Consider the following 19,322-nt stretch of genomic DNA (forward strand, 5'->3'; position numbering starts at 1 on the left):
TGGCCCCCCCCCAAAAAAAATGTCCACCAGCCGCCACTGGTTTTTATTTCTATGGAACCAAAAACCCAACTTGCTGCTGACAAAAAAATCCCTGACCCTTTCCAAAAAAGCACATCGGTTAAAAACGCCCTGATGTGAACGTGACCCATAGGAAACCATGTTAAATGGACTTACTGCATTTCTGCAAAACTGGAAACGCACAGCAGAATGCATAGGTGTGCTACTACAGTGATTGCCGCTTGCTTCTGGGTCCCATGCTAAGGGGTTCCCCTGCTGCTTATTATACACAGGAGGTCGCTTGCTCGGCACAGGCACCATTCAGAGACGGCTTTGCATTTCCTCAATGATGGTATACAAAGTATTCTCCGAAAGATGCCTGTGCCAAGCGAGCGACTTCCTGTGTTCAGGAGGCCGTCTGCTCTGCATGGGACCTGGAAGATACCAGCATACCTCCCAACTTTTTAAGATGGGAATGAGGGACACCTATCAGCAAAAGTATACAGGGATAGGACACACTCCTTGCCACGCCCCCTTAAAGGAGAATTGTACAAAAAAACAAGATTTGTTAAACCCACAAGTGCTTTTTTTTTACCACTACTATTCCTTTATATTGGCTTTTGGAATTTACAAATGTAGCAATTTAGAAATCAGATGAAAGGTTTAGCACTGGGAAATACTTTGTGATAGATAAAAAGTGCATTTTATATACAATTATATAGATCAGAACCAAATGAGGGACAAATGAGGAGGAATGAGGGACAGAGGGACATTGCTCCAAATCAGGGACAATCCCTCGAAATCAGGGACAGTTGGGAGCTATGTACCAGTGATCGCTGGAGTTTCCTCTACTGTGATTTCCAGCTTCTAGTGGGATCCAACAGGTATAATATATATTTTTTTAGCTTTCTAATTAAATATTCTTGTTGTGTATAATAGGATTTTAAACTTTAGTATAAAGTAAAAGTATTGATGTGCACATAGGGGGGGTTTACTAACACTGGAGCACTCAGAATCTGGTGCATGGTAGCCAATCAGCTTCTAATCAGCTTGTTCAGTTAGGCTTTGACAATAAAACCTGGAAGCTGATTGGTTTCTATGCAGAGCTGCACCACATTTTGCACTCTTCAGTTTCAGTAAATAACCCCCATAGTGTTGGCAGATATTGTGTCACGTTATGGTAACAGGTCGCCATCTAGTGGTCAAATTGCATCTTTTTGACTCGAGGCATTGTGCATATAGGGAGTATGAGCGCCGTCATTGAAGAACTGCATAGTATGTCTCTTCTGCATTAAAAAAATCCTGCCTGTTCACAAATATTTATCTATTGGGTTAAGAGGACTGTCATAAGAAGGACTTATGTACATTTATGTCATTTAAAAAGTCGCTCAAAGAGATATTGAGGCTAATTTATTGGAAAGTGCAAAATCTGGTGTACCTATGCATGGTAAGCATCGGTAGCCAATCAGCTTCCACTGTAAGATCAGCTTGTTCAATTAAGCTCTGACAATAAAACCTGGAAGCTGATTGGTAACTACACAGAGCTGCACCAAATTTTGCTTATCTTCGCTTATAGGCTGGCCATACATTATACAATTTTTTCACACAATTTCCACTGACACCAATTATGGAGCACTATTCCTCCCACTGATACCAATGATGGGTCACTATTCCTCCCACTGACACCAATGATGGGACACTATTCCGCCCACTGACACCAATGATGGGTCACTATTCCTCCCACTGACACCAATGATGGGACACTATTCCGCCCACTGACACCAATGATGGGACACTATTCCTCCCACTGACACCAATGATGGGGCACTATTCCTCCTATTGACACCAATGATGGGGCACTATTCCTCCTATTGATACCAATGATGGTACACTATTAATGCTATTGATACCAACAATGGGGCACTATTACTACCACTGGTACCAATAATGGGGCACTATAACTTCCACTGATACTAGTGATAGGGCATCATTTCTCCCACTGATACCAATGATGGGGCACTATTCCTCCCACTGATACCAATGATGGGGCACTATTCCTCCCACTGATACCAATGATGGGGCACTATTCCTCCCACTGATACCAATGATGGGGCACTATTCCTCCCACTGATACCAATGATGGGGCACTATTCCTCCACCCAATACCAGTCATGGGGAATGGTTTACTGCCACTGATGCCAGGACATGTTCTACTCCCAATGGACACACTCCGGCCCTCCTAAAGTTTGAAGGATAGTAAACTGGCCCTTTGTTTAGAACGTTTGGAGACTCCTGCTCTAGAGATAATAGCTTTGAATATCAGTACTGATCTCTTTAACGCACCTTTTGATGTGAGCACAGTTCTTGCATTTTATTTTAGTAAAGTATTCTTGATGGTTTTATGCGATGAGTTCCCCCTTTATTGTCATTTCATTTTACATATGATCTGAGTCTACCTGGTGGTGTGGAACAGAAGAGGAAGAGGAGTGGAGTCTTGGTTTTCTTCTTCTTATATACCAAATACGGCCCCTTTCACACCACCGTTCCAATCAGGTCGGACTGACAGTTTTTCAGACAGACCTGATCAGACAGTCCATTCATCTCTATGGACTTGTATCCATTTACACTCTAGAAATGTAACATTTATGGAAATTCTGAAGGGGAAAAAAATTTAAAATTCCCTGTTTTTTTTCCAGAAAAAATTGAAATTTTAGAAAAAAGATTAACAAAAAAAACAGTGTGGAGTAGTCTGTCAAATTAAAATTAACTTTGCTACACCGGGAAGGTGAAATGCAGTGTATATAAAAGTATTATGCTTGGAATAAAAGTACAGCTTATTCAGTAAATAAACTAAGCTTGCTGTTTTGGATTGAATTTTTTTTATTACAAATGGAATAACAAGGACTGTATATGATAAAAACATCACATTTATACGTGAGAACAGGTAACCGCCCCCCCCCCCTTTCCATCATAATTTGACAGCTTCCTGCAAATATGGATTTTCAGATATTGACGATGCTGATCCAGAAACATACAGTGCGGTGAAAAAAATGTATTTGCCCCCTTCCTGATTTTTTTATCTTACTTCCAAATTTATCACACTTAAATGATTCAGAACATCAAACACATTTTAATATTATACAAAGATAACCTGAGTACCATATATACACGAGTATAAGTCGATCCGAGTATAAGTCGAGGCCCTAATTTACCACAAAAAAATGGGAAAAACGTATTGACTCGAGTATAAGACGAGGGTGAGAAATGCGCAGCTACTGTAAGTGGAAAAGAGGGTCAACAATGCCCATTTGCAGCCTCACTGTGCCCATTTGCAGCCATAGGTCCCCCGAACTTCAAACTTGGTAGTTAAGGGTTCCTAGATGCCCCCTAGCTGCAGCCAAAATTTGGGGTCTCTGAACCCAAAGGGTCCCAAAATGACATTGCTGCAGATGGACACAGTTGACCAAATTTGGGGCCCCATATCTTGGAGCCACTTAGTGCTAAGAACCCCAAATTTGGTGTGCAAACCCAATGGAACTAGCACCATAAAATATCCAAAGCTGGGGTTTCTAGCACCAAGTGGCCCCGAGATACAGGGCCCCAAAAATCAGTTCAAAAAATGTCAAGCACTTTTCTGCAGCAGAGAATGACATTTTCCGAACTGGCTTTGGGGCCCCGTATCTCGGGGCCACTTAGTGCTAGGAACTCCATCTTTGGATATGTTGTGGTACCAGTTCCACTGGGTTTGCACACCTAATTTGGGGTTCCTAGTGACCCTGAGATACGAGGCCCCAAAGTTGGTTCGGAAAATGAAATTTTTTGCTGCAGAAAAGTGCTTGACTTGAGTATAAGTCGAGGGGGGCACTTTCAGCACAAAAAAATGTGCTGAAAAACTCGACTTATACTCGAGTATATACGGTAAATACAAAATTCAGTTTCTAAATGATAGGAAGAAAGCTGTCCAAACCTGAAAAAGTTATTGCCCCCCCCCCCCCTCCTAAAACTTGAATGAACTATGATTAACCACATTTTTTGGAAAGCCGAGTTAAATTTCACTTGTCACACTCAGGCCTGATTACTGCCAGACCTGTTGAATCAAGAAATCACCTAACTAGAAGCTGTCTGACAAAGTGAAGCACGCTAAAAGATCTCAAAAAGCAACACATAATGCCACAATTTAAATAAATTCAAGAACAGATGAGAAACAAAGTAATGTACATGTATCAGTCTAGAAAGGGTTACAAAGCCATTTCTAAGGCTTTGGAACTCGAGTGAACCCCGGGGGAGAACCATTATCCACAAATGGAGAAAACTTGGAACAGTGGTAAACCTTCCCAGGAGTGGCCGGCCCACAAAAATTACTCCAAGAGCACAACGACGACTCATCCAGGAGGTCATAAAAGAACCCAGAACAACATCTAAAGAACTACAGACAGTGGCGGCTGGTGCCCCAGCTGGGGGGGGGGCAAACAAACCACCAAACCAACCGACCCCCCCCCCCATGGGTGGTACACATGCAGTCGGGCATTGATGCAGAGCACTGAGAAATCGCTCTGGACAGCCATCTCCCTGTACACACCCCCCCCTGCCCAGCCAATGCAATTGCTTCTCCTCTTGGCCAATCGTGCTTCTCCCACTTTCTGATTGCCTAGGAGGACTATTGTCAAACAACTAGGTGGGCTCGGGGCACAGTGCTCGGTGCCCCCCCGAGCCCACCCTTTTTTGAAGCCAATTAGAGCCTCAGGCTCTAATCATGTGCTTAAAAAAAACCCCACTGGAATCCATGCATCCAGTGCCCTGCATGTAGATTAGGGGGCGGGCGCATGGATTAAGGGGACAGCACCCCCGCACCCTGTATAGAGAGGCCGCCACTCACTGCGTCAGATCAGTGTTCATGATTCAACAATAAGAAAGAGACTGGGCAAAAATGGCACCCATGGGAGAGTTCCAAGGCCAAAGCCACTGCTGACCAAAAAGAACACAAAGGCTCATCTCACATTTACCAAAAAACATCTCGATTATCCCCAAGACTTTTGGGCAAATATTCTGTGGACTGATGAGTCAAAAGTTGAACTTTTTGGAAGGTGTGCGTCACGTTACATTTGGCGTAAAACGAACACAGCATTTTATAAAAAGAACATCATACCAGCAGTCACACGTGGTGGTGGTAGTGTGATGGTCTGGGGCTGCTTTGCAGGTTCAGGACCTGGACAACTTACCATAATTGATGGAACCATGAATTCTGCGCTCTACCAGAAAATCCTGAAGGAGTTCATGGCCTCGAGCTCAAGCGCACTTGATGTCTGAATGGCTCAAAAAAAAAATTTAAAAATGAAGGTTTCGAAGTGGTCTAGTCAAAGTCCCGATTTAAATTCGATTGAGATGCTGTGCCGTGACGGTAAACAGGCCATTAATGCTGGGAAAACCCACCAATGTGGCTGAATTAAAACAATTCTGCAAAGAGTGGTCGAAAAATTCCTCCACAGCGATGTGAAAGACTCATCACAAACGATTGATTGCATTTATTGCTGCCAAGAGGGGCACAACCAGTTATTAGGTTTAGGGGGCAATTATATTTTCCCACAGGACCAGGCAGGTTTGGACAGCTTTTTTTCCATTAATAAATGAAATCATCATTTAAAAACTGCATTTTGTTTTTGCTCAGGTATTTTTTGTGTAATATTAAAATTTGTTTGAGGATCTGAATCATTTAAGTGTGACAAATATGCAAAAAAAAAAAATAAGACAAATCAGGAAGAGGACAAATACAGTACTTTTATACAGCACTGTATATTGTTCTATGAAGAGCTTGATAAAAGTTCTCCTGATTTTCAGGTGTCATTTTCCCTATAAATGAAGGGATTGTGTATTTTTGGGAGGCCGTGGTTTGTAACACTTCCTTACTTGAAGATGCTGCTGGTGAAAAAACACTTTGTGATGATCCAGAAGCAGCAGAAAGAATGTTTCTGGAATGAGAACTCTGGAGGGAAAAGCTCCTCGCACTTTCATTCTGGTCCTCATTTCATTCCATAAAGTCTTTTTTACCAGGATGTGTTTTGTCCTCCTTGTAGCATTTGGAAAAGAATATTTCTTCTCACAATATTTGTAAATTGCAGCTTTGCTCTCAGCAGAAATTGCACTGTGGAAATGTTTCCAAACCCTAGATGTTGGTCTCACCAAAAGAAAGAAACAATTTACTGAGCAGACTATAGGGAAACATTATGGTGTGATGGTGAAGAACATTAATAGGAATCATTTAAAAGTTATAAAGCTTAATATGTCAGACCAATGTACCCTCTTACCTGTCTATTAAGGCCTGAGAGGACAGAAACTGCAGGGATATGCAATTAGCGGACCTCCAGCTGTTGCAGAACTACAACTCCCATGCGGCATAGCAAGACTCTGACAGCCACAAGCATGACACCCAGAGGCAGAGGCATGATGGGACTTGTAGTTTTGCAACAGCTGGAGGTCCGCTAATTGCATGTCCCTGATCTACTGTATCCCTACAATCACCAAACTGTAGGAGGTACAAGATGAAGACAACTAAACTAGAGCCTTTCCCCATGCAGTGCCCCCTAGTGGCAGAAATACATATTTCTCTTGTTTGAGAACTGCTTTGAGAAGTACAGTGTTACTTGAATTGTATTCCAGGATTTGCTTGTTTTCAGCTGAGAAAACTTGCAATAATTTAAGACTTTACATAAAGCCCCAGAAATCTTTCATTAAGGTCTCTACGTTACATAGTTTGAATACCATGTCATAGATATATTTTTTATCATTATAAAAGAACATATTCCACACTTCTTTAATTTTTTTTTCCAATTCTTCCGGAACACCCCCCTTAAAATGGTTTTTAAAAAAATTGAAAAAAACCCCATTTTTTCCCCCCAATCTTTCCATTTTTTCAAAGGCATTCAGATCTCTAAACTTGCCTATCTCTGATCTAGTCTGGTAACAACAAATGGAAGGAGATCCATCATCTTCTGTGTTCAGGTCAAAGGTAGTTAAACAGACAGCGGACTGCCCATTACACGGAGACAGTTATAACTATAGATATATATTGGAATTTTTATTTATTTATTTATTTTTTATACTAGTAATGGTGGCGATCAGAGACTTATAATGAGACTGCGATAGTGCAGCGGACAATCTGACACTAACTGACTGACACAAAGTGACACTAATGCAACGATACTTTACACTGTCACTGTACTAATGACACTGGCTGAAAAGGGGTTAACATCAAGGGGTGTGTGCCTAACAAGTGTAATGTGTGCTGCTTTCACTAATCGATGTGTCAGCCACATCGCTGCACCGTGTACAGAGCCCTGTGTTGTTAGTGAACACAGCACTCTGCACTGTGATTCGCTAAGCCGATCAGCAGGTCACAGCCATAAATCATTGGACCTGTTGACCGACTTGTGCTCTACCGAATCACAGCAGAGATGGGGGGGCAGCGGGTGTGCGCTCTACCCGGAAATGCAGGATCATGTACATGTCGGTGATCTGGCGCAGAGCAGCCGCCCTGCCGCCATATATATCTACATGGGAGGGTCCGCTAGTGGTTAATAGAGTGATATTTGAACAGCGCTGCTTTTTCCTAGTATTTACGTTTAACTCGTCTCATTTTACACTTTAAGGTAGCTGCTTTTATTTAGTCTTGAGAACAAGTTTGTGTGGTGCTGGTGTCGTTTAATTAAAATGAAAGCAGAACTACACTGTATGTGAGCACCACAAACCAAAGACGCTATTTAATTCATTTTTAATATCCAAAGTAAACTCCCCCATCCATCCAAGTCTCCATGCTTTATTTTGATGAGAAAGAAATCGCTTTGAAAAATACCCCCTTAGCATCCCTAGCTGCAGCCATCTTGAGAAATGGCAGATGATTTGTGTAGCATTTACCTGAAATCCATCTGCCCTTAGCTCAGGCATGCAGGCAGGAGAGTGTGCTTAGCTGAGAAAACGCCTCCTCCCCTCCTGGGATGTATGACATCGTTGGCCTAGGCCAGAAACCAGGAAGCAACTGAAGAAATGTAAAAAAAAAAATTAAAACAAGTAAATATAATATACCTTCTTATATATTTTCTAGCAGCTTACGGATTAAAAATAGTCAATGCTGATTGAGAGAATGAAGTTTCAATTTAAGTTGATGGGAGGTTAGTCCTGCACTAAATTTCTTTTACTGAAGTCTTATAAATATGCCAAGGCTTTCATCAGGTTATTTAGCAATGAAGTAGGAATTTTCAATAAAGTTTGCAAAAAATCCCTACATCTGGGGGGGGGAGGGGGTCTCTGCTGAAAACATTCGCTGTGTGGATATGACAAACATCAGCACTATCAGAACAAAAACTGTTTATTTTCTCTATATTCCTACATCGTCAGCGCCATCTAGTGGGCATAATGCCAATTTCTTTCCCCAGTAATACCTTTAGATCCCTTTCACACTGAGGCGGTTTTCAGGCGTTTTAGCGCTAGAAATAGTGGCTGTAAAGAGCCTGAAAACTGCCTTCCATTCATTTCATTGTGACTTTTCACAATGGGGCGATGAGCTTGCGGGACGTTAGGAAAATTCATGCAAGCAGCATCATTGGGGCGGTTTGGGAACACTGTATACAGCGCTCCCAAAATGCCCTGCCCATTGCAATGAATGGGCAGTGCTTCCAAAGCGCCTGAAAAGCGCTCTGAAAGCGCTGCAACACGGGCACTTTTAACCCCTTCGGCCACTAGCAGGGGTTAAAGGCGCCCCGCCATCGTCCGAAAAGCGCCGCTAAAACGAGCAGCACTCTACCGCTGATGCTCAGGTGGCCCCAGTGTAAAAGGGGTCTAAATTAGTACTACTACTAGTAGTACATCAACCTATTACATCAACCTAGTACATCAACCTATCTCAGAAACATCCCACTTGGAATGTCGGTATGGTTGACTAGGATTGGGTCGACGCGTTTTGTGGGACACCCCGCTTCCTCAGGATCTCTCAAAACCTTTTTCATGTCCACATATGATGAAAGTATGTGATTTAAAACTAAAGATAAACAAAGTAATGAATTATTAACAAATCATTGTGAACAATAACAATAGTAATATACAATTACAAAGGGTATCAGTTCAACAGGATACAAAGATAGAAAATGAGGGAAAAAAAAACACAGCTCATCATCTTAGTACAAAAATTTGCATTACCTCGAGAAATTTCATGAAAAACATCCACATGGGATGGGAAAGTGCTGTATTCCACAATTAAGCCCTGTGCAGCCTGTGGAGGGGGGGGGGTTGGCAGAAAAAACGCTGACAGCTTCCATACTCTCCTAAATGCCAGTGCCCAGCATTTTTTTGTGGAGGCCGCCGGTGTCCTTTGCAACCAGTGAATAGCTGGTTGTTAAGGAGGGGGCTGGCAAGTCGGCTGACACGTCCTTATCAATGGATGAGTCATCAGCTGTCAGCGGGGTTCCCCACTGACAGCTGAATGCAAACAAAACAATTGCCGCCAATAAAAAATGTGGGGTTCCCCTGCAATTCATACCAGACCTTTATCTGAGCATACAGCTTGGCAGGCTAGGAAAGGTGGGGGGGGACAAGCGAGAGCACCCCCCTTCTCCTGAGCCATACCAGGCCACATGCCCTCAACATAGGGGGTGGTTTTGGGTAGTGTGGGCTTCCCTCAAAAGCACCTTGTGCCCATGTTAATGAGGACAAGGGTCTCTTTTTCCACAACCCTGGCCTGGTGGTTGTGGGGGGTGACTTATAGTAATCTGGAAGTCCCCTTTAACAATGGGGCCCCCTAGATCCCTCCCCCCATGTGAATTAATATGGGGTACATTGTACCCCTACTCATTCCCCAAAAAAGTGTCAAAAAGTAAATAAAAAAACACACAGTCCTTTATTTAAAAAAATAAATAAAAGCAATGTCCCCCAGAGTAGATCCATCGTCAATCACGATGAACACCGGCCGCCGACCCAAAATAGAGAAAGGAATGCACTTTTTTTGTGGCTCCGGACAGGAAGTGACGTGGAACCGGACACAACGTCAACCCGCTATTTTTTTTTTTTCTCATGCTCTATCCTTGTATCCTGTTGAACTGATACCCTTTGTAGTTGTATATCACTATTGTCATTGTTCACAGTGATTTGTTAATAATTCAAGATTTTGTTTATCTTTAGTTTAACCCTTTCATGACTAAGCCTATTTTTGACATTTGGTGTTTACAAGTTAAAATCCGTATTTTTAGCTAGAAAATTACTTAGAGTTCCCAAACATTATATATATTTTTTTAGCAGAGAATCTAGAGAATAAAATGGCGATTGTTGCAATATTTTATGTCACACGGTATTTGTGCAGCGGTGTTTTAAACGCAACTTTTTGGGAAAAGGGACACTTTCATGAATTTAAGAAAAACAAACAGTAAAGTTAGCCCAATTTTTTTGCATAATGTGAAAGATGATGTTACACCAAGTAAATAGATACCAAACATGTCACGCTTTATAATTGCACGCACTCGTGGAATGGCGACAAACTACGGTACCTAAAAATTTCCATAGGCGATGCTTTAAATTTTTTTTTTATGGTTACCAGGTTAGAGTTACAGAGGAGGTCTAGTGATAGAATTATTGCTCTCACTCTGACGATTGCGGCGATACCTCACATGTTTGATTTATACACCATTTACATATGCGGGCGCGACTTCCGTATGCGTTTTCTTTGCTGCGCGAGCTCGCGGGGACGGGGGCGCTTTAAAAAAAAAAATTTTTTCTTATTTATTTTATTTATTTTTATATTTATAAATTGTGTTAAAAAAAATGTTTTTGATCATTTTTTTTTGCTGTCACAAGGAATGTAAATATCCCTTGTGACAGTAATAGGTGGTGACAGGTACTCTTTATGGAGGGATCGGGGGTCTAAAAGACCCCAAACCCCTACTCTGCACTTCACGTTTTTGGCGATTCTGAATACTGTATAATTTTTTTAAACCGGTGCCATTGGCAGCCGAGTAAACGGGAAGTGACGTCATGACGTCGCTTCCACGTTTACAATTAGGAGGCTGGAACGAAGCCGATTACGGGTTCGTTCCAGACTTTCAGTAGGCAGATTGATGAACGGGCCTCCCGGTGGATCGGGAGGCCCGGTAAGAGCGGCGAGAGGCGGCGGGAGGGGGGGCGTCCCCTCCCGCTCCACCAGTATAACAGCCGAGCGGCTTTTAGCCGCATCGGTTGTTATACTTGAAAAGCCGATCGCTGGCTCTGAAAAACAGTACCGGGATGATGCCTGCAGCTGCGGGCATCATCCCGGTATAACCGCTGAAAGCCGAGTACACACATCTGCGTACGCTCGGCGGGAAGGGGTTAAAATCACATACTTTTGTCATATGTGGACACAAAAGAGGCTTGTGAGTTCCTGAGGAAGCGGGGGTGTGCCGCGAAACGTTTTGACCCTATCCTGGTCAACCATACCGACATTCCAAGTGGCATGTTTCTGAGATAGGTTGATGTTATTACTTATTGGCCTTGTACACATGAGATTGAATGTTTTTTTTTATGATGTGTATGTAACAAATATGATTTGAATTTTTGTACACAATACAAATTGATGATATTTTAATTAATGTGTATTTACTATTGGAGTTATATGTATAGTCCTATCTTTCTGTTTTTTTTTGCTTTGATTTATTAGAAAAAATAAAATTTCGGAAAAAATGTTCCTTATTGTAAAGCCATCGTCAATCACATTGTCCAGCAATGCAGATGCATGTCATTTATGATGCCCGGCGACCGCTGGCAAATAAAAAAAAAAAGCTGCCGCCAAGACACATCCCACGTGTTGCCTTGTCACCCACAGCATGATGAGTGGAAGCCCCAGACAATATGGTCACCTGCTGACTTGGCACCATCCACAGGCAGCTGAACTCTTCAATAAGACACAGAAGTTGAATCCAACCCAATTTTACAGCTAATTGCATACAGAGAATGCTTTTTCAGGCCTTTGAAATGTAAGAAGGACTTTCCTAAGCCCTGTCACTGTAAAGTACTGACAATGACTGAGGGGTCAAAAAAGAAACAGGGAGCATCTGGCTTAGAACTAAACTAACTAGCACTAAACAGGAGGGAAAGACGAAAGAAAAAACAAAATTACAGTAAACAAGTTGTAGTGGCTCAAAAAAAATTGCAAACACATGTGGCCAAAAAATTGCAAACACATGTGTCAAACACATGTGGCCAAAAAAAGGGGAGGGGGAAAACATACCGTCCAGAGCACTGTGCAGCATTACAGGCCTCTTCAGACCATCCAGAGCACTGTGCAGCATTACAGGCCTCTTCAGACCATCCAGAGCACTGTGCAGCATTACAGGCCTCCTCAGACCATCCAGAGCACTGTGCAGCATTATAGGCCTCCTCAGACCATCCAGAGCACTGTGCAGCATTATAAGCCTCCTCAGACCATCCAGAGCAGTGTGCAGCATTACAGGCTCCTCAGACCATCCAGTGCACTGTGCAGCATTATAGGCCTCCTCAGACCATCCAGAGCACTGTGCAGCATTACAGGCCTCCTCAGACCATCCAGAGCACTGTGCAGCATTACAGGCCTCCTCAGACCATCCAGAGCACTGTGCAGCATTACAGGCCTCCTCAGACCATCCAGAGCACTGTGCAGCATTACAGGCCTCCTCAAACCATCCAGAGCACTGTGCAGCATTACAGGCCTCCTCAGACCATCCAGAGCACTGTGCAGCATTACAGGCCTCCTCAGACCATCCAGAGCACTGTGCAGCATTACAGGCCTCCTCAAACCATCCAGAGCACTGTGCAGCATTACAGGCCTCCTCAGACCATCCAGAGCACTGTGCAGCATTACAGGCCTCCTCAGACCATCCAGAGCACTGTGCAGCATTACAGGCTCCTCAGACCATCCAGAGCACTGTGCAGCATTACAGGCTCCTCAGACCATCCAGAGCACTGTGCAGCATTATAGGCCTCCTCAGACCATCCAGAGCACTGTGCAGCATTACAGGCCTCCTCAAACCATCCAGAGCACTGTGCAGCATTACAGGCCTCCTCAGACCATCCAGAGCACTGTGCAGCATTACAGGCCTCCTCAGACCATCCAGAGCACTGTGCAGCATTACAGGCTCCTCAGACCATCCAGAGCACTGTGCAGCATTACAGGCTCCTCAGACCATCCAGAGCACTGTGCAGCATTACAGGCCTCCTCAAACCATCCAGAGCGGCTAAATCTGTATGTGTGAGTTTGTTCAAACCTTAATACCATTAATAATAACATATTAGATTTTTTTCTCCAGGAGTATAAAATGCGTTTGGAAATTCTATAGAAATGCTTAAATAATGCATTACACATTAGATTTTTTTTGACTAAAATGATTTTATTGGACTACACTGTACTGGAGATTTTAGTCGATTAAAATACGACTAAAATTAAAACAGTTGCAGATGACTCAAATGGGACTAAAACTAAAACGGCATTTTAGTCAAAAGACTAAGACTAAAGCTAAATCAAAATTTGATGCCAAAATGAAAGCGGAAAAAGTGGAACTTCCGCTGATCTGCTCCCCCCCCCTGCCCGGTGCCACATTTGGCACCTTTCAGGAGGGAGGGGGGGAGGAGTGCCTGTTTTTCACAGGTACCCTTCCCCACTTCCGGGAGATGGCGCTGCCCCTCGGAAGTTCGGCCCCCCCTCCTCCTTCCCCGTCTGCCAGGCCAATTAGAAAGCACAGTGCACTTCGCGCATGTGCATAAGCAAACTGGCTGTGAAGCTGAAAGGCTTCACTGCCGGTTTCCCTTAGGACGAATGGCGGCGGCAGCACCTGACAGCCGATCCGAACACCGGTTGGGGTGCCAAGATTGCGGGCTCCCTGGACAGGTAAGTGTCATTATATTAAAGGTTAGCAGCTGCAGTATTTGTAGCTGCTGACTTCAAAGAAAATTCCCAGGCGGAGCACCGCTTTAACACCGTAAAACAGTTCACTTACCGTATGCCTATATGAAGTTCAACTGTGTATTTAGCGTCTTTCTCTGAGCTTAGCTTTAATTATTGAATCATTTCTAATCTAACCTATAATATGTTCTCTTTTTTTGCACCTTTTTGTTATTGTGAAAGAAAATGTAAATTGGAATAATAATTAAAATGATAATTCATTTCTCACTTCTGCAATTCTCTCCCCCACAGCAAGCTATCAATTAAGAGAGACGGGTAATGGTATCGCTAATGTTGGCAGCGAGTTCCCACTTTAATACACTTCTCTTCCATATCAATAAAGAGAACCTTTCAGTCATGATGGAACCCAACAGAGAGGAGAAGGAAATGTATGGATTGAATGAGAAAATCAAGAACGCATTAATAATCAATCAAATGGGAAAATGACAAATATTTGGCACAAAATTGTTGAAAAAATAATAAATGGCCCTATAAATAGCCCCCCCCCCGGAGTTATTTGGCCAAACAGATAGTTGGGATTTTGAAATGGAACATGAGAAATATGACCGGCTCATCTACAGTGTCCAGCAGAGATCTGCAAAGTAAACCCGTCATGAGAGCTGATGTTTATTGGCGGCTGGGGAAATGGAATGTTCATTTTTTTTATTTTATTATTTATTTTTACACTGTTGCTTACATTTTTTATTTGTATCACTTTTACTGCTATCAAAAGAAATGTAAACATCCCTTATGACGGCAATAGGCACGTAACAGGTACTACTTTATGGAGAGATCTGGGGTCTAGATGCCTCCTCTGCCCTTAAAAGCATTTCATCACATCAATATCGGAGTTCCTCATATTCTTTTTATTTTTAAAAATGGCGCCGTTTACATCCGGGCAATTCAGAAGTGATGTGACGTCATAGTTTCTGGGTTACTATATCATAGAGGCCAACAAAGCCGATCTGGTCTTTGTTGGGCTTTATGATCAGCCAGCTGGTTGTTTGGGACTTCTGGTGGGATGGGAGATCCCGGCAGAGCCGCGGAAGATGGCAGGAAGAGATGGGGGGGGGGGGGGGTCTTGTAAAAGAAATACAGTGGCTAGTTAGTAGAGATGCACCAAAATTTCGGCAGGCCAAACATATTGGCTGGAAATGGTGTTATCGACATTTTGACGATGAGAGAAAAATATGCAGATTATGGCACTGAAAATGCACGTGACTTTGGCGCGACTTTACCGCAACTTTTTTGTGACTTTACCGTGATTTTACTATGCTATGCTGTGTTTTTCATTGGTCATGTGACGTAACATAGGTGCGTTATTAAAGCGTTCTTGCTGCATTTTCAATGCATTTTAAAGGGTAGGTGGGTTTTTGGTGGGTTTTTTTTTTTTACTGACCAGAAATGCAGCAAGCAGGATTTTTAACACCACAACGGAAGCGCAATGGACCAGCGTGAGGACATACATTGAATTTAGGCTGGGTTCACACTGGTGGGATGTGGGAAACCCTGCAAATTCTGTGCGGGTTCCCGCATATATAAATGTGAGTTGGGGACCTTGGATTGTGGGCTCCTTGAGGGTAGGGACCGATGTGAGTGTGCGATGTATGTGTGGAGCGCTGCGTAAATTGACAGGGCTATATGGGTACCTTAAATAAATAGGGATAATTGTAGACACGCACCCACACTCACTCAGGTTGAACTGGATGGACTGGTGTCTTTATTCAACTTTACTAACTATGTAACTATGCATCGCAGACGGTTCACATTGACATCTGCAAACTGCTGCGGGGGTCAATGTAAAGTTAATGACACCCCCAAATCGATTTGCAGATCGCAGTGCGAAGCGTGAAATGGTACAGGAATCGGATTGCATGGGTGTGAACACCCATGTGATCCGATTCCAATGCGGCCCCCCAAAAAAAGGCCGTGTATCATTGTACCAAAAATAAATAACCAAAGTGCCAAAGATGAATAATTGATAGCAATAATCCAGTTACCAACTGCAGTGAAAAAACTTGCTGTGCAAGAAAACGTGGAAAGAAAATGAGAACGTATTTCTTTTACACAATGTTGTCAATTTATAAGATATTTCTAACAAATAAGCATGTACATACCAAAAATGACACCTCAAAATGCATTCTGCTACTCCTCCTGAGTATAGAGATACCACATGTGTGAGATTTTTACACAGCCTGGCCACATACAGAGGCCCAACATCCAAGTAGCACCTCCAGGCTTTTTAGGAGCATAAATTACATATATAATTTCATGACGACCTATCTCACTTTTGAAGGCCCTGGAGCACCAGGCCAATGGAAACGCTCACAAAATGACCCAATTTTGGAAAGCTAACATTCCAAAGTATAGTCTATGAGGCATCATGAGTCTTTTGAACATATAATTTTTTTCCACAAGTTTTTGGAAAAAGGGGAAAGAAAGTGAAAACTTATTTTTTTTTTTTACACAAAGTTGTAAACTTTTATGGTATTTCTAACACATAGCATGTACATAGCAAAAATTACACCCCAAAATACATTCTGCTACTCCTCCTGAGTATGGCGATTTCACATGTGTGAGACTTTTACACTGCCTGGGCACATACAGAGGCCCAACATCCAAGTAGCACCTCCAGGCGTTCTAGGAGCATTAATTACACATATCATTTTCTGACTACCAATCACATTTTTGAAGGCCGTTCATCTTTCTAACACATAGCATGTACTTACCTATTAACAAAAGATTACCTGTGGTTTCAGTAGTGCAGTGGTCCACAGAGGAGAGCATTGGTCCAGGCAGCAGGCAGGGATGTGGTCAGTGACAGCAAAAGCAATTGTCCAGGCAGCAGGCAGAAATACTGCAGGGATTCTATCAGCACAGCCAAAGCATTGGTCCAGGTAGCAGGCAGAGATGTGGTCAGCAGCAAAAGGAAATACTGTCCATTGTCATTAGAGGCAGCAGGCAGAGATATGGTCAACATAGCCAAAGTATTGGTCCAGGCAGCAAGAAGAAACATGGTTCATAAAGTCCTGGGTCATTACAGGCAGAGATATGGTCAACACAGCCAAAGTATTGGTCCAGGCAGCAGAAAGGACCATCAAGCTTTTTTTAAAAGCAAAAGATCAAAAAAATGTTTTGCTTTTAAAGGTAAAGAAGAGATTTGGGGTCTTTTAAACTCCAGATCTCTCCATAAAGAGGACCTGCCATCCTTATTACTATTACAAGGGTAATTTACATTCATTGTAATAGGAATAAAAATGAGATATATATATATATATATATATATATATATATATATATATATATATGGGACAGTGTAAAAATAAACAATAAAAAGTAAACTAAATAAGAAAAAAAGAAAAAAAATGGACGTGCCGCCATCCCTCTGTGCTCACGTGCAGAAGCAAATGCATACGTAAGTTGCGCACACATATGTAAACGGTATTCGCACCACACATGTGAGGTATCGCCACAAACGTTATAGTGAGAGAAATAATTCTAGCGCTAGACCTCCTTTGTAACTCTAAACAGGTAACCTGTAAAGGCGTTTAAAGCGCTGTCTATGGAGTACCATAGTTTTTCCCCATTCCACAAGCGTATGCAATTTTAACGCATGACATGTTAGGTATCTAATTACTCGGCGTAACATCATCTTTCACATTAAACCATAAAATTGGGGCAAATATTATGTTTTGATTTTTTTATTTGTTAAAATGTATTTTTTTCCCAAAAAATTGCGTTTGCAAAACCGCTGCGCAAATAACGTGTGACATAAAAAACTATCCACGATCGCCATTTTATTCCCTAGGGTCTCTGATCAAAAAAAAATGTATAATGTTTGAGGGTTATAAGTTAATTTATAGCAAAAAATACTGATGTAAACAAAAAGTGCCAAAAAAAGCCCGGTTGGCAAGTAGTTAAACATCTGTAGCGATGATAATGCCGCATGATAAACAGGTACCACGTATGTAGGAGGATTTGTTTCATCTCTTTGTATCACCTGAGGTCAGTCACTTCATTGGGTATATGGAAGGGTTTACAAACACCTTAAAGTGATTGTAAAGGTTTGTTTGTTTGTTTTTTATTTTTGTTTTGTTAAATAAGAAACTTGTTATACTTACCTGCTCTGTGCAAGGCTTTTGCACAGAGCGGCCCCGTTCCTCCCTTTCTGGGGTCCCCTGGCAGCGCTCCTGGCTCCTCCTCTTCATCGAGTGCCCCCACAGAGAGACGAATTCCAAAGGAACACTCGTGCGGGCGCGCTCCCGAGTCCTGCTTCTGCGTCCATTGATACAGACAGCGGTACTCAGCCCCACCCCCAGCTCCCTTTTCACAGGATTTGACAGCAGCGGGAGCCAATGGCTCCCGCTGCTATCAATCTGTCCAATGAGGACCTGTGACACCGGCTGGAGATGCTGTGCGGTTTCAGGTAAGAAAAACAAGGGGGCGGGTTGCAGTGGCATCTCCAGCTTTCATGATGGCACATGGTGGGGCACATGGTGGGGCACAGCATAATATTGAGGGGGTCAGGGCCCCCTCTGGCCCACCCCATAGGGACACCATTGGCGAGGTGTACACTATAATGCATAGAAGGTGGAAAACCATGAGACTTTACAGCTCCTTTAAGCCACAGGATTACCATGACAGGCAAGATGGGGGTAATCAATGGCACCCTCTAGGAATCGCACAGGAATGCGGATGGTGTGCGATTTACGCGTGAACCAACCCCCCTTTTTTAACTTTCTTGCTGTCTTTTTGTTATACAGACCGCACATAAATCTAGTCCGCACTATTAATTTTTAGTATGAATGAACTAATTAGTAACCATCACAAGCTGTCTTATATAAGTGTCTATTGTGCTGTAATTTTTCCCAGCATAACCAGCTGTTCAGGTAATAAAGCGTCGAGTTCGCCACCGCGCTGCAATAACATTATCGCTGCAAATAAAACTGATTTATTCCTGGAATAATAGCGGGAAGTTCTGAGTTTATCATCTGAATGTTAATTTGGAAGAAATGCATGCAGGAATATGGAAATAAAAAATACATAAAAAAACTGAAATGTTGCTTACATAATATTAACTACTTGAGCTCCAGAAGGTTTTACCCCCTTCATGACCAGAACGTTTTTTTGCTAGTCAGCACTGTGCTACTTTAACTGATAATTCATCGGTCATGCAACACTGTACCCAAATTAAATTGATATCATATTTTTTCCCCACACAAATAGAGCTTTTTGATGGTATTTGATAGCCACTGGGTTTTTTTTATTTTTTATTATATAAACGAAAAAATACCGAACCTTTTGAAAAAAATTATATTTGCTACTTTCAACATATCCAATAAAATCACATTTCTTCATAAATTAAAGCAAAAATGTATTCTGCTACGTCTTAAAAGAA

The sequence above is a fragment of the Aquarana catesbeiana genome, linkage group LG05 (assembly GCF_042186555.1).
Source record: "Aquarana catesbeiana isolate 2022-GZ linkage group LG05, ASM4218655v1, whole genome shotgun sequence".
In the NCBI taxonomy this organism is placed as follows: domain Eukaryota; kingdom Metazoa; phylum Chordata; class Amphibia; order Anura; family Ranidae; genus Aquarana; species Aquarana catesbeiana.